This window comes from Enhydra lutris, unplaced genomic scaffold (genome assembly GCF_002288905.1).
Source record: "Enhydra lutris kenyoni isolate GAN:26980312 unplaced genomic scaffold, ASM228890v2 scaffoldscaffold8, whole genome shotgun sequence".
Lineage (NCBI taxonomy): Eukaryota > Metazoa > Chordata > Mammalia > Carnivora > Mustelidae > Enhydra > Enhydra lutris.
In genome coordinates, this window is record NW_019154092.1 from 37,134,218 (window position 1) to 37,151,836 (window position 17,619).

The following is a 17,619-nucleotide window of genomic DNA, read 5'->3' on the forward strand; positions in this document are numbered from 1 at the left end:
GATAGAATAGAATAGAATAGAATAGAATAAAGTAAGCCAAGAGAATTTTTTGCTGCAAAATGTAAGTTCATACAATTATTGCAACTTGCTTGCAACAGGATATTAAATTCAGTCCCAACCCAAAAATGATATGCTTAGTAAAAGTTCCTGACACATCACACTAGAATTTGGAGCATGGGAAGTGATCTACTACTCCTTATATATAGCTGAACAAGTCACACCACTAGTCAATTCTCAGAAAATATATTTTCAAATCACATATTTTCATAAAGCATTTTTACCTAGAATATACAAGAACTCTTGCTATTCAGTAATAAAAAATCAAATAACCCAATTAAAAATGGACAAAGGATGTGAACTCACATTTCTGCAAAGAAAGTAGACAAATAGCCAATAAAAATATATCAATATCATTAGTCATCAAGGAAACGTGAATCAAAACCACTAGAATGCTATACTAAAAATAAAAAAAGTGCTGGTGAGGAGGTGGAAGAATTGGAACCTTCATGCCCTGATGGTGGGAATATGGAACAGTGAGGTCACTGTGGAAAACAGTCTGGCAGTTCTTCAAAGAGTTAAACACAGTTATCGTATGAACCAGCAATTCCACTCCTAGGTAAATACCCCATAAAATGAGAAAACACATGCCCTTACTAAAACTTGTACTTAAAGGTTCATAGAAGAATTATTCATAATAGCAAAAAAAAGTAGAAACAACCCAAATATGCATTAACTGATGAAAGAATAATATATCCTTTGATATATTAGATATATGATCTAATATATCTAATTGAATTTGATATATCCATACAATGCAATATTATTCAGCAAAAATAAAGGAATGAAGTAATGATATACATTTACAACATCAATGAACCTTGAAAACATTATACTAAGTTAAAGAAACCAAAGACTACTTATTATATGATGCTACTTACATAAAATTGTCCAAAATAAGCAAATCTATAGAGACACAAAGTAGAATGATGGTCTGGGGGAAATAGGCAATAACTACTAATGTATATGGGTTTCTTTTTGGGGTGATGATATTTTGAAATTGATCACAGTGAGGTTTGCATGGCTCTGAATACACTAAAAGTAGTTGAATGTACACTTCAGATGGGTGAATTCTTATTAAATATGAATTTTATCTCAATTTTATCTTTATTACTATGGCACAAGGGATTTTTTTTTCAAGGTACACCTGTAATTTATTTTTCAGATTCCTCTATGGGATTAGAAAGTCTTTTATGTGTCACACTGCCATGTCCCCTGCTCTTGGTCCTCTTTTCAATGTATGAATTCTTCAAGCATTTTTTTCATCTCCTAATCAAGATCATTGCAATGATCAAACAATTTCAGAATGCTGTGGTGTTTGTGGCATTCCTTAATCAAGTTAATCAAGTTAATCAAGATGTTACATTCTTCAGTGTCCAAATGTGGAAATAAGTCAGGAGGAGTCTTTAGAAGGAGGTGAAAGAACACAGCAGAACAACCCGAGTCATGGCTATACCAGGAGGGCTGAAGCAACAGTCACCAGCAAAGACTCCCCATCTAAAGCCCAGCATGGGCACTGGGACCAGGTCAGCTCTGAGTGGCAAAAACTCCTGTACCCTCCACAGCTGACCTCAATTGGCTCTGGCACAGGGATCTTATAGAATACTTTCACATGCAATGTATTCTTAGATTCTTCTAATTCTTACCTCACTGTTAAGGTTTCCCTGGGCTCTCTATCTAAATATAGTAACTCCTACATTCTGTTCCTTACCTTGGTCTATTTTATTTTGCTTTAAACACTTGTCATAGTTCAAGAGATTATTCATTATAAGACATAAGAATCTAAGAGATTATTCATTATAAGACATATTCCGATTTAAAAGCTTAGATTTGGGGCACCTCTGGGTGGCTCAGTTAGTTAAGGGGCTGACTCTTGGTTTTGGCTCAGGTCATGATCTCAGGGTCCTGGGATTGAACCCCACATGGTGCTCCACACTCAGCAGAGTCTGCTAAAGTTTCTCTCTCCCTCTCCCTCCTTCTCCTGGCCCAGCTCATATGCTCTCTCTCTCACTCTTTCTCTCTCTAATAAATAAATAAATCTCTAAAAGAAAAAATAAAAAAGCTTATATAGGTCTTAGATTTGCCAAAACACAGTGTGTTTATGTTTGTGTGTGTGTAAAAATTGGATTAAATATACTAATTGGATACTCATTGGTAGTATAGTTATGAAAATCATTTATTTTTTGTCTGTCTCCTCCAGCTTCACCAGGAACATTGCTAAGTTCATTAGTCCAACCTCTTGGCCAAGAACAATGCCTGGTATGTAGTAGGTTCTCAGTGAGTATCTGTCAGTTGAGTGAATGAATGGCTCTAGGTGAGGACAGTTCACCATCCTTAAGGTAGTATACTTACTGTCCTATAGGTGCAACTGAGAATAGACTGCAGGTGGAGGGCAGTGATTTGGCAATATGTATGCTTGAATCCTCTGATAAATTATCTCCAATTTGCATAGCTACTGGTTAAAGAAGTCAGAACACAAACATAGATCCTGTCATAAAAATTATATGAACTCTCTCGGGACGCCTGGGTGGCTCAGTTGGTTAGGCGGCTGCCTTCGGCTCAGGTCATGATCCCAGCATCCTGGGATCGAGTCCCACATCAGGCTCCTTGCTCAGCGGGGAGCCTGCTTCTCCCTCTGCCTCTGCCTGCCACTCTGTCTGCCTGTGCTCACTCTCTCTGACAAATAAATAAATAAAATTAAAAAAAAAATTATATGAACTCTCCTTTACACCCCAGTCAGTACAGTGAGTAAATTGTCAGCAAAACTGATTAACTTTGAAGTTCAAGATATCCCAAGTTAGTGCCCTTTGGCCTCCAGGGATCTTATTCTTATTCACTCAGGATACTTTTGAGGCATGGAAGGCCATAGTGCATATATATTTGTGTGTATGTGTGTGTGTATGTATGATGGAGAGTAAGTCCAGCTTTATAGTAGATCACTTGTCTTTATAGGCATCTCTCTGGAGAAACTCATTACTGCTACGATGGAAATGCAGTAGCTGGGGGTGCCCGGATGGCTCAGTCATCTGAGTGTCTGATTCTTTGTTTCAACTCAGGTCCTGATGGCAGGGTCATGAGATGGAGCAGGCACACGGCTCCATGCTCAATGGGGAGTCTGCTTGAACTTCTCTCCCTCTGCCCCTGCCCCTGCTCTCTTTCTCTCCAAAATAAATAAATCTTTAAAAAAAGAGAATATGCAGTACCTGATGCTTTTGGTCTCATCTCATTCCTTTCTTCTCCAAATAGGTCCCATGTTAAAGAGAAATTAAAAAGGCAAGATTTTAAATTAAAAGACTTAGTGTCAGCATAGGAGGGATATTTATGAGGAAATTTCAGTGATATTTCTGGCTTTCCTGAAATAATACCATATAGGCAAAAACAAGTTCAGAATATCAAAGTTAAGACTGTTTTGATATGTAAACTTGACTGTTGGCTTTCTCTTTCTTTGCTTTCTTTACAAGAATGGAATCCAAGTAATTCTTTCCAATTCCTTTGAGGGTCAGAAGACCTAGTGCTCTGTCCTTGAGCTATTTGTTTGCTAATTATTCAGACTCTGGATTCAGTGGGTTCATAAAATCCACTGAAGAAGTGCACAAGGAAAATAATTTTTCAGGAAAAAGATGAAAGAGTTTAAGGAGAAACAGAATGAAAAGGCAATCCTAGAGAGATGCATTGAAAAGGAAATTGTGCCTTTTCCTTGTTAGGGTCCTTGAGCTTTATCTGCTGACTGTTGAGCAGAAGAGCATGTTTAGTGCTATAAGACTTTCCTTAAACCTGTCTAGTTTTCCCATATAGACAATAATATACTCTATCGTAGACACTCACTTAGGACACTTGCAAACTAAAGAAAAGGGGCTGTGGCACTGGGTACCTAGAAGAGTGAGGAAGAAGAGAGAAAGAACTTTCTGCACCTATATATTAGTGCTAAACTAAAAACAATTATGATACTCAGTGAAATTTGGAGTTAAATAATAGCATACTCCTTATAAAATCCATATTTCTTTGGCTCAAAGAAGATGGCTCAAAGATGTCCTTGAAGCAGAGAGAAAAGTGGGACAAATTCTTGATCAGCATCTGACATTTCAACAGTTATCTGAATTTCATAAAAAGCAGGTGTCCTAGTTTACGACAGACGCCATAACAAAATACCACAGACTGGGTGGCCTAAACAGTGGAAATTGAATTTTTCAATAGTTCAGGAGGAAGAAGTTTAATATCAAGGTGTTGGCAGATTTGGGTTCTTCTGACGTCTGTCTCCTTGGCTTACAGATGGCTGGCCTTCTTCCTATGTCCTCACATGGTCTTTGTCCATATGTGCATCATTGGCGTCTTTTTGTGTGTCTGAATTTCCTCTTTTCACAAAGATACTAGTCAGATTAAATGAGGGCCCACCCTGAATGCAAGTTGGCGCAGCCACTTCGGAAAACAGTGTGGAGATTCCTTAAGAAATTAAAAATAGAGCTACCCTATCACCCTGCAATTGCACTACTGGGTATATACCTCAAAGATACAGAGGTAGTGAAAAGAAGGGCCATATGTAGCCCAACGTTCATAGCAGCAATGTCCACAATCGCCAAACTGTGAAAAGAGCCGAGATGCCCTTCAACAGACAAATGGATAAAGAAGATATGGTCCATATATAAAATGGAATATTATGCCTCCATCAGAAAGGATGAATACCCAACTTTTGTATCAACATGGATGGCACTGGAGATTATGCTGAGTGAAATAAGTCAAGCAGAGAGAGTCAATTATTATATGGTTTCACTTACTTGTAAAGCACAAGGAATAACAGGGAGAACATTAAGAGAAGGAAAGGAAAAGTGAATAGGGGGAAATCGGAGGGGGAGATGAACCATGAGAGACTGTGGACTCTCAGAAACAAAACAGGGTTTTGGAGGGGAGTGAGGTGGGAGGTTAGGTGAGCCTGGTGGTAGGTATTAAGGAAGGCATGTATTGCATGGAACACTGGGTGTGGTGCATAAAGAATCTTGGAACACTAAAAATAGAATAAAATTTTAAATAAATGAATGAATGGATAGATAAATAAATAAATAAGGACCTACCATAACAGCTGCATTTTAACTTAATTACCTCCTTAAAGGCCCTATCTCTTACCTACATTTTGAGGTGGTGGGGCTTCAACATATTAAATTTGGAGGGACACAATTTAGCCAATAACAGTGATACTCACAGTTACTGATTTCATGACTTACTCCAACTATGCAGTTATGTGGTTCATGTTTTTTTCTCAAAAATTTTCCAAAATCTCTATAATTATATCTTCTTTTCTTTTGTAATTCTATCTTCTTAAATCAAATCTACTGAAAGTCTGAATGTAATTAATTAATTTTAATGAATTTATATGTATATTATCTAGTTTAATTTCCCCATGTTTTATATATAGGTGAGAACCAAATTTCTATGTATAATGAATTCCATTATCTAAGGTTAAAAAATTACAAGCTACTAAATAATGGCAGAATTTTCAGACTCGTTAATCTGGACTTTAATAAGCCTGTCAGTTTTTTCAATTGCTTTCGTCATTTTATCATGCTGACAGTTGCGTTATCCAAGTTTCAATGAGCCTATAGCAGAAACAACTCATGAAGAGGTATCAGTGTATCCATGCTTCCTCTTGTTTTAAAACAAGAGGATTAATTCAAAAAATAAAATTGCCCTTTAATTTTCTTATGATATAATATCTTCTATGATTAAAAACATGTACTTATGTGTTGGCTTTAGAACTAGTATATGATAACTTAGAATGGCAGAGGTATTTTGAAAATACACTGTTAATAATCCTTTCATTTGTTAATGTATAGAGCATAAGACACTGGACGTCTCCTTGGATAGATTATAATAATCACACAATAAACAAAATCATGTAACATTAAATGTAATCAGTATTATTTGTTCAGATTCAGTAAATAATATAAGGATAATTCAAGAAAGTGAAAAGTAGATTTAATTAGGAAAAAAATCCATGATAAAATAGAAATTAAGCTCTCATTAAATAGTCCTGTTTAATTGCAGAATAATTCTAGGACACAGAAAGCATGAGTTCAAACCTCTGCTCTCTCAATTATTACTTATATAACTTTCACCAAGTTTCCCCAAATCCCTGATATTTGTTTTACTTGTCAAAAGTAAGAATAATAACAAAACCCACCCAGTAAATGTGGTCTTCTTGAATTGTGTTCCTATGATTTAAATACTCAGAATCCTATATGTTTTGAGACTATGAGCACACGTTTTGAAAAGATACTAAATACATTTGATTTTTCCTAATTATCCTTTAAAAGGAAGACGGTAAAACCATTTTATCTTTTGTATCTCAAAAAGACTTCAAATTACTATATGGTATAGCAGGATGTTGGCAATCATTAAAACTAAGTACTAGGCACAGCAGCGTTCATTACACTATTTTGTCTATGTTTATTTGCTTAAATGTAATCATAATAAAAATTTCTTAAAGAAATCTTAGTATCACTACTTAATTGCATAATAATATGAAAGTCTATTTATCCAATTTTACCATAAAATTATATTCTAAGCAATGAAGCTATGGCGTCCTCCATGTGTTTTTTATTTCCTATAACCCTATCTTTATAACAGAGACTTAAAACTCGGTAAATCAAAATTTATGATTTTTTTTCTGTTTTCTGTATTTAAGTGACCTTTCTTCAAGATCTGATAGGTACATACTAAAATGATGGCCTTTACTCTGTATTGATGATTCATCTAGTTCAACATTGCTCCTTACCTTTGAAGTACCTATGTTCCATTTAAAGTAGCCTGAAAAACAGATTACTGAATTTCTCAAGACAATTACTGTGAGAAGTATCTACTCTTGAAAAGTATTTCCTCATTATGAGTGGGAAAGAATTTTGTTCTACCATCATGTCCCTGATTCCCCAAAGCAGGAAGTTTGGGGAATAAAAAAAATGTAGTGCTTTATATATATGGATACATGTTTATATGTATATACGTATGTGCAGATGAGAGAAACCTTGGAGAAAGTTCTACCCTCCATCTATTCATTTATTTGGTCATTCTTTTAACAACTCTATGTTGATAAGCACTGTCCTAGGCATTGGGAACTCAATAGTGAACAAAACACTAAATTCTCTGCCCAAGAATAACATGCTAGGAAGAAAGGAAGAGGAAAAAATGATCAGAAAATGAATGTGTAGAATAAATGTCATGTCAGGTGGTAATAGCACTATGGAGAAAAAGAAAGCATAAAAGAGGAAAAGTGAGGAGGCAGAAAGTCGATGTTAAGTATAATAGTGAGAAAAGTGTCACTAATGAGATGACATCTAAGCAGACACCTGAAAGATGTGAGATTATGAACATGTGCACACAGCCTGGCAGGTGTCTGTTCCAGGTGAGATAAGCACATATGAGTTTCTGATAGGGAAGTGGCCTGATTAAGAAACAGAGAGGAGCTGATCATGACTGGAGCAGGGAGTGATGCAAGAAAAGTAGCAGGATTTGGGTTCCTTCTCCAAATCAGAGGGAAGCCTCTGACTGCTTTTCAACAGAGGGATATCTTATTCAGCTTTAGTGGAGGAGTACTTTCCAAGCCGGAAGGAAGAAGCAGACAGATTATCAATACATGGTTAAAAAGATTTCACTGAGGCATTCTAGGTGACTGGGTCTATTGAACAATTGGGGTGATCTGTATGTAGGTGTGGCTGAAAGTATGATGAGATCTGCTGTGTGGCAGGTATTACTTTGAGTTAAATGTCCTACAATGTAGCCTGCTTCAGTTAATTTAAAAAAGGAAGGGAACATCCAAGATTTCAGGTTCTGGGTAACTCATGCTTAGCCTTTAGATGTCATCATAACTCCTACTCAGGTCTTCTCCACCTCAGGGATGTATATTCCCCAGTTATACTCTCCTAATGCACCTTTTATTTTTTCCTTTATGGAACCTACTACAATTTATAATTATTTATGTAAGTGGACTAATATTTTGATATGATTTCCTATTTTGTTTGAATATAAGATTTCTAAGTAGCAGAACTCATATATGGTTCCCATTTGTGGGAGATAAAATATTTTGTAACAAGCAAAATGTAAAAGCAAAATATCAAAGTAATATTTAGTTTCTCACATTAAAAAAAACTACTAAAGCAGTTAAGTATCAATTGAGGAAGCTGTCCAGGTATCCTTAATATCTCACATTTATCATATAAAGGGCTAAGCCTAGGGACTCGGTGCAAAATGGAGAGAAGATCCCTCTCCAGAAGAGGATAGGCAGCTGGACCAGCTCTATGCATCTGGAGAGTATCTCAGGGGAAGTAAAAGAAAAGTTTGGTCTTTCCCAGGTTCAAGGGCTGGAGAAAGGCCAGCAAAGAGTCAAGAACATGCTGAGGGCTTGCCGTGCTACCTGTTTATGCCTCCAGGAGGAGGCTGTCACATGTAGACCTGGAGAGATACCATATCCAAGTGAATGTGACAACCTATCATAACCAAGCAGAAAGAGGGCTTGATGTTTATTTCCACAGCTGTTTTTATTTCCTCTGTGGCATGGATGTAGAATTGAAAGACAGCTGGCCTCTCACAGGGCTTGGTATGCTGGTGCAAATTGCCTACTCAGTGGAGGCCAGAGGACCAAAAGAAGAAAGGAAGTAATGGCTCATGAACATACTCAGTGAGAACCAAGGAAAAGTGTAATTGGCAAGGGGGGGAGATGGTAAATAATTTTCTGGGGCACTGAGATGGGCCTAAGAATGGACCACAGGTTCACCAGTCATTGACTTCAGCATCAAAATCCAGCAGGTTAGAGGCACCTGGGTGGCTGAGTCATTTAAGTGTCTGACTTTAGCTCAGGGCATGATCTCAGGGTCCTGGGGATAGAGCCCCACATAGGGCTCCCCACTGAACAGGAAGTCTGCTTGTCTCTTTCTCTCTGCCCTCCCCCTCCATTCATGCTTTCTCTCTCTCTCTCTCTCTCTCTGTCTCTCAAATAAATACAATCTTTTTTTTTTAATTTTATTTTTTTAAACATATAAATAAATACAATCTTAAAAAAAGAAGAGGAGGAGGAGGAACCCAGTATATGCCCTGGAACTCTTCTCATCCTACCCCAGGGACACACATTCCTTCCCTCATTCCTGTAAATTCCACCTTGGAGAGGACAACAGGAAGACATTATCTGAGGGATGCACAGTGTTATCAAGTTAGTGGATCATAATGAGTTCAAATTATATTGAACATTTAATTTTTCTACCAAGACAGTGGGTGGGAAATGCCAGTGAAAAAAATCAGAAATGTTACAGACAAAATTTTGAAAAGTACATTGTCTTTGCACATTCACATTGTAGATGAGGGAATTTCACTGTCCCACTCCATATGTTTATCTGTGTGATTATCTATTTAATATCTGTCCTCCCAGGTAAGTTTCACGTGAGGAATACTATATTTACTGTAATATTCCCAGTGTATAAAATGCTCTCAAGAGGCACTGAATTATTTGATGAATGATGAATAAATAAATGGATGAATAATGGAGGAATTCATAAATTAATGAAGGCATGTGAAAGGAACTTTACACTATATTTTTGATACACATGTCTAAATGTTATTGGACTACAATGGTGACCAAGAATATGAGGAGGATCGTGGTAACACTGTCTGCTTTACTGGAGTGTAAGGAAGTGGCTTAGATATCAGGCACCACCAGAGAGCAGCCACTTTGTACTCAAAACCCATGTGCCCTCATGGGGCACCTTCTCAGACTGAGTGAGACAGCTGAGACTCAGCAGGAAAAAATGCCATAGGAGTTGCTACATTTAGCAGCTTTTGTTTTTCCACATTATTATTTTTTTATAATCCTTTACTTAGAGAGAATTAATAACAAAATAAAGCACGACATCCCTTTTGTCAGAACGATGAGCAAAGGGGCCGGCTGAGGATCCTCACAATTTATCTGAAAATGTTATTATTTCAGGGGGATTTTTTTTAGTACCAATTCTCCAAAGAAATAGTTTCAGCAATTAATTCATGTTTTCTAAATTTAAAGCACACTAATTAGATATTCATCAGGGGGGAGGGAGGAAAACCTTTTAAGAAGTTAGTGGCTTCAAATATAATGGATATAAATTAACTCTCAAAAAATCTCTTCTATAAATACATCATTCAATCATGTATATATTAAGTGACCACATTTGTTTTTTAATTCTATCATCTGTTTACCTGAATGTGTATGGAACATGTATGTGTTAGTTCTAAATATGGATATTTTTGATACACATGTGCTTATATATATCAGCAAATATTCATATAGAAATTATTCCAGGTCTACTCCATGCCACATATTATGAAAGATACAATAAGACAAAATGATTTTGTCTCTACTATCAAAGGATTACATTCTTCCAGAGGAAATGGGCTCACATGCATTCTATAAACTAGAACATAATCAAATGCTAAAAGAACTGTTTCTGTAGAAGTGGGAGAATCACTGGGAGCTGATTCATAACTTCATGGAGGTGGCACTAAAAGTGAGCCTTGAAGGGCAGATTGCTTACAACGGGGATAGGGAAGAGAGGCAGACAATTCTAAGTATAAACAACTGAAACTTAGTTTATTTTTTTTTTTATTTTTTTTTTTTTTGTGGGCACCCGGTTGGCTCAGTCAGTAAAGCATATGATTTGGCTCAGGTCATGATCCTAGGGTCCTGGGATAGAGCTACCTGATGGGCTCCCTGCTCAGCTCTCTTCTGCCTCCTCTTCCTCTGCTCCCCATTCCTGCTCTTTCTCTTACTCACTCTCTATCTCAAATAAATAAAACCTTTAAAAAATTTTTTTCTGTTTGTTTGTGTTAAGGGCAAAGAATAGCATTTTATATTGGAAGAGCAGAGTACTGATATCCAAGAGAACCAGTATGTGGTTGTGATTTGGTAGCTCCTACTCACTAGGCAGCATCACAAGACCTCTTCAGAAATTGAACCAGAAAAAAAAAACATGGAAACACATTCCAATTTACATGGTAACAAAATAATTTGAGTTGATTCTAAAATCATCAATGTCATGCTCTCAGGCACTTAACAAGAATTAAGCTGCAGTTCTAGGTTTCCCAAGCACAAATATCAGAAAGGATCCACCTCCCCTTTATTGATGGCAAAACTTACCAACTCCAATGCAGAGGTGTTTAATGCATGTGGAGAAAGAAAGGACTAATCATATGACAATCCCAATCCACAGAAACCCATCAAATTCCCTATAGACCATTCCCTATAGGCCACGGGAGTTTAAAGAATTTAAGTCAAGTAAGATGGTGCCTAAGGCAAGACTTAGTGATACCTGTATAGTCTGAATATACTTTGTTGATTTCAGAACCCCGAGTTATGAATAATATCTCATATGTGTGTAGCAAGTCAAACTTCTCATAAGAATCATAATAATCACTTAGCTTTTAACATTTATTCTTCTGTAGAAATCATTATTTCCATTTGACAGGCAAAAACACTTAGATACACAGATGTCAAGTCATTTATTTAAGCTTAGATGGAGAATCTATAATAGCACCCAACCTGGAATCTACATCATCTACTCATACTACACTCTTGCTATAGGCTGTGGGTTTTTTTGTTTGGTTGTTCTTTTTTCTATCATGATGACTATGGTCCTTCTAGAGTTGCTTCTAGTGTTTTCTGTGCTACTTATATGAATGCCTTTGCAGATTTTTTTTTTTTTTTGAGTGTGTACTTCTGTGGAAGATCCAGTAGTGTTCTGGTAAATGTTTACTAATGGACTCTCTGGGCAAAGAAAATGTCAAGTACTGATTTGTAGCATTTGCCTATTTCTATGGCACAAATACTTTCCGTAATGGCTAATATAAAGCTACCAATGTAATGTCACTGAAATCACAGTTGTAAAGAAACTTAATGTAGCTGGTTCCAGTAAAACATGGACTGAAATATTCCTTACTTCCTATGCCTGGTTAGTTCAGTTCTAGATAAGCTAATACGATTCACCAGGACTGAGAAACCTGATTATCCCTTCAAGCTATCATTTTGCCCAAGCCTCATTACAAAGAATTTAGTTATGTTTAATTTATTATAATACTGTATACCTGGCTTCAACCATACTAACTCTTCTATTCTCCCTGATTAAAAAAGAAAACCAAGATCCCATGTAGAGCCCTCTTGCAGCCTCATTGCTACAGCCAACCCATTAGCAAATCCTACTAATTTTATGATCCAATTTTTTCTTTGAATTCTTGTTCAATTACCATTTTGCTATTTCTAAATTGTTTTTTTTTTTAAGATTTTATTTATTTATTTTACAGAGAGAGAGAGAGATCACAAGTAGGCAGAGAGGCAGGCAGGGCGGGGTGCGGGGGAAGCAGTCTCTCTGAGCAGAGAGCCCAATGCGGGGCTCGATCCCAGGACCCCAAGATCATGACCTGAGCTGAAGGCAGAGGCTTAACCCACTGAGCCACCCAGGTACCCCTGTTTTTAAGTTTTTACCATGATGTCTTCATCAGTTCAGGCTGTTATAACAAAATACCATAGAACAAGTGGTATTAAAAGCAGGCATTTATTTTTCACAGTTCTGGAAACTGGGAAGTCCAAAATGAAGATGCTGGCAGATTTGATCCAGTAAGGGAGTGAAAACCCCCTTACTGGCTCCTCCCATGAGAAAGAGACAGAGACAGAGAACTCTGGACTTTCTCCCTCTTCTTATAAGGAAATCATTTAGGACTCATAAGGAAGTGCTCCTATGATAGAGGTTCCGCCCTCATGATCTGATCTAAACCTAATTATCTCCCAAAGGCCCTCCTCTAAATATCATCAGTTAGGGGTTAGGGTTTCAACATATGAATTTTGGGGACATAAATATTCAGTCCATAACACGTCGTGCACAGGATCTTTCTTTGGCCTTTTTCTCTCTCTAGAACCACTGCTTACTAATCATGTCTCGTACTTTACACCGTGATGCCAGTCTGGCTGTAATGACCCAACGTATATTCATCTTGTTGCACTCCTTAGGGTTTATACTGCCAGGCACATACTCTGCACAGTTTTATGTCCTCTGCCTGTAGAATTACTCCTTTATCCTTCAATATCTATTTCTGGTGGCAACTCCTCTAGAAACTCTTCCCTGAATGCCATCCTCTTACTGCTGGCCAAAGTGTTGCTCTGTATTCTTACGCACATTTTGCAGATTCTTGACTTTAGAATATTACAAAAAATTAGATGTTTATAGGTCTCCTTTCCTTAATATTTCTTAAGCTGTTGAAGACAGACACAATAGAGTACTTGCTTTTATACTTCCAAGATGAAGCACAGAATTCAGCATATGATAAACAGTGTCATTAAAGGATAAAGAAGTATCTCAGCTTATGCATTAAAGTCAGAACAGTAATATTAGAGAGCTATGAGATGGAAGCATAACCTAAGAACTGGCAATTACAGCTCGATTTGATCACGATTGCAGCTTATTTTATCTGCAGGTCCTAAAATATACCAGTCCATTTTCAGTATTTGTAAATTAATTTTGAAATGTGGATAAATGAGTCTACGGCTATACCACCCTTAACGCACTGATTCTCTTCTGATCTCGGAAGCTAAGCAGGGTTGGGCCTGGTTAGTACTAGGATGGGAAATGTGGATAAATGAGAAGCAGCTTTAGGAAGCAGAAATGAACTGCCTTAATCTAGTATTTGAGTGCATAGTTCAGGCCCTTGCAAAAAGCACTGATGAAGATATGGCACTGCAACTGAAAGCTACAGTTATATTGCAGAATTTTAGGAAAGAGGGTCAGTTGACATGCTCTCAAGTTCTTAAGTGTCTCAGACAAAAAACTAGACAAACCTTCCTACTCTTAAGAAGAGGTCTCACATAAGACAAATTCCTTCACTGCCATTTATAAAAAATATAATTTTAGATGAAAATATTGGTAGAAACAGAGTTGGAGGGCCATGTTCAAAGCAAACCTTGGGAGGATAAGAAGTAGCAGGCACAAAACCACCAGGAACTATCTGACCAGAACACCATCAATATGGACAATACACCTAGTACTCCTCTACCTCTACATGTACCCAGTATGAATTCTAACCTTCTCTTAGCCTTTGTGTTACCAACCCCAAGTTCAAAGTCTTGGGTAGAAACATCCAGTTTCCCATGACCTACTCATGTTTTCACATCATTTTGCTGAAAGTGGAAGAGAGATGGTTATTTTTTTATAGCTTCTCTAGTAGTTGGTTGGACTCTCTTTCCCCCCACCAATACCAAAAATAATTGAGGATTCTTCCAAAATAGGAAGGAAGGATTAAATTCCGGTTGATTAAAAAAATTGGCAAATAACTATTATGATCAATCTATGTGCCTGTCTATCATCAGCAGGTACTCTCTTTCCCCTACATATACAAGATTACTCCTTCCTTCTGTCCCTGTCCCTCTTAAAACCAAAAACCATACTCAATACCTCCTCAAAGGGAATAATTCAGATCCACAAGTTACCCTATCCAACTCTTAAATCCATGATTTGGCGGTAAAGCATACTTTGATTCTCTCCTGATATTTCACAAAATATTGATTGAAGTATCAATATAATTAACAATACAACACTTTATAAAAATATAGTGACTAAATATATAGAAAAGTAAATAAAAATACTATGAATGAATAAATAAATGTGAGAACAACAGCAAAAAAAAGGTCGGGGGCTACATGGGACACTACAGTCTCTGTGTCTGCAACTAGTCCTAATGGCACCACTGGTATTTAAGACTCTTGTCTTCCACTCCAATTTAAGAATGCTTTGTTTTCGGCTAGTTCCTCAGCTGACTGGAGCACTTAACCAATGCTGTTGAAAAAAACTTTTATCTCTGAGGAATATGATCTTGCCTATATTAGGTTGCTGAGTCTTCTACTAACTTAAGTAAAACCTTTTTACTGAAGTATATAATACACAAAAAAGTGCACATCAATGTACACTTCAGTAGGGTTTCACAAACCAATCCCACCACGAACCTAAACTGGGACTGAAAAACAGACTCAAAAGTTCACCAGAAGTCCTAAGTTTCCTGTCAGTCATTACTCCTGCAAATATGCCTACATACCTATGTAATAACTGTAGATTAGCTTTACCAGTTAGTCTTCCATTAACCTTTACTACTACACCTTGTAGTAGACTCCCTAAGTTCCATCCATAACTACTCTCTGGCAAACGTGTATTACAAAAACCTACTTTTGCTTGACAGTAAAAATCAATCACGCCAACTGATACAATGCTTTCTTTCTCTCTCTCTTTGCCTAGTTGCTTGAAGAATACTAGAGCACATTGGTAAGAGTAAGATATTAAACTTGCCAGGTGCAAATTAACTGCTTCTTCTGTTTTCTCTTTATCAGACTAATGACCAAACGCTTGTCACCACATGCTAGGGGCAATGCAATTTTCCTCTAGTAAGAAATTTGCTTTTGCTATTGGTGTTTATCATGTAATCCATTGTTATTCTTCAATGTTACATGTGTCTTTTTTATTTGGTCACATGAAGATGCAATGAGAATGTGTAGGAATTATCTCCCCTACCATCTTCTAAGTCTTAACAGTTGCATTCACCTCTGAGACTTCCCCAGGCACCTGAGAATTTATTATTGCAGTAGGAATGGACTTTCAGTGGTTCATGCTTTGCTATTTCTATAATCCCTCCTCCATGAAGTTGAAGACTCAGTTTAGTAAGCCTACTAATTTTTGTGAATAGGAATTAGTGTTCTCAGGGCCAAGGTGCTAAAAGTCCTGACATTTTTGATGATTTAATTTTTCTTGTATCCTTTCAGTCTAGGCATATTGTTAAAGGGTAGAAAAAAAAGAAGAATACAAATTCTGGTGGTGTTACATTGTCTTTTCTTAAAAGTATACGTATTCCTCTCCCTTCAAGGAACTGTGGAACTGTGAACTAATTCAGGCTTAAGAAATAACTGAGAAGCCCTAAAAATCAAAAAAGGACTTTAGTGGGCAGCTCATTGTTTTTTTCCCAGTAACCCTCATAATCATATAGTAGCCTCTAAATATACCTGCTTATTTGACAATTCTGATCATTACCCTCACTCTCTATAGTAGCCAGGATACTCTAGAAAAACAGAACCAATAGGATCTATCTCTATCTCTATCTCTATCTATGTATTTATCTATAAAGAGATTCATTATAGGAATTAACTCACATTATTATGGAAACCGCAATCTGCCATCTACATGCTAGAAAAGAAGGAAAGCTGATGGTGCAATTTAGTCTGAATCCAAAGGACTGACGACCAAGGGGGCTAATGGTGTTAAGTCCCTCTCTGATTCCAAAGTCCTGAGAATTGTGGGGCCAAAGGCATGAATCAAGTTTGCAATCTGAATGCTCAAGAATAAGGGAATCCAATTTCTGAGGGCAGGAGAAGATGGAGGTCTCAGCTCAAATAAAGAGAGTGAATTTGTCCTTCCTCTGCCTTTTGTTCTATTCAGGCTCTCAATGGATGAGTTGATACTAACCTGCACTGGTGAGGGCTATCTTCTTCACAATTCAATAGCTAATCTCTTCCAGAAACACCCGCACAGATACACAGGAAAATATTTTACCAGCTATCTGTACATCCTTTAGTCCAGTCACGTTAACACATAAAATAAACCACAAGTAGGAATTTTTTATAAAAATTATATTATTTATAGTATTTTATACTATTTAGTTAGATAGCTGAGGAATTTTATCTTTTTTTTTCTTCTGTTTTCATTTAGAAGCAGGAATTACCTTCTGCAGTAATTGAATTCCTCATGTCCCTTATACTGTTCAAGGGCCCAGCATCCAGAGCCTTTTCCTCAATGGACATTTGATTCCATATGAATACAACTGATATTTCTGATACTCCTTTTCACACTACATATCTTGAGTTGCCAGATTCTCATTCTGAAAAAAATAATGGAATATTCACTCCCTTTTATCCCAGCTAGGCAAGAATGAAAGTCTGAGGCTTTCTCCATTTTCTTTACATGTCTGATATCTATATGCCTGTCTCAGTACTGATTTCTGTATCTGTTATATTTCTTGGTTACAAGTGACAGAAACAATTTGCTTATCTTGGGGGCTTGGGCGAAGATGAATAAAAGAGAAATACATTAAATCAAGTGTAAGGATAATGAGAGATCACAGAACTGAACAAAAGTTGAAATCTAGATGTGGATGAGGCTCAGAATCCAAGGTGATAGCTCTAGCAGGCTAAGAATAAAAAAGCAACCTTATTTCAATATAAAGAATTTGGCCAAAATGCTTCCATCCTTTCAGCAGACCACTTTCAGACACAACACTGTGTTTTGTTTTGTTTTTTTCACAACACACTATGAGTGCCATTATTACTTTAAATGAATACTAAATATCTTTTGACTTTGTATTATTTACTCCGTATTCAATACTCTCTATAAAAGCATTGAAGAGGGGACGCCTGGGTGGCTCAGTTGGTTGGACGACTGGCTTCTACTCAGGTCCTGATCCCGGAGTCCCAAGATCGAGTCCCGCATCGGGCCCCCAGCTCCATGGAGAGTCTGCTTCTCCCTCTGACCTTCT

At 37.1% G+C, this 17,619-nt stretch overlaps 1 pseudogene; it reads right to left on the bottom strand.

The window, feature by feature from the left end:
- Window positions 1-1,211: 1,211 nt before the first annotated feature.
- LOC111142416 overlaps window positions 1,212-17,619 on the bottom strand; it is a 122,623-nt pseudogene continuing 106,215 nt past the window's right edge.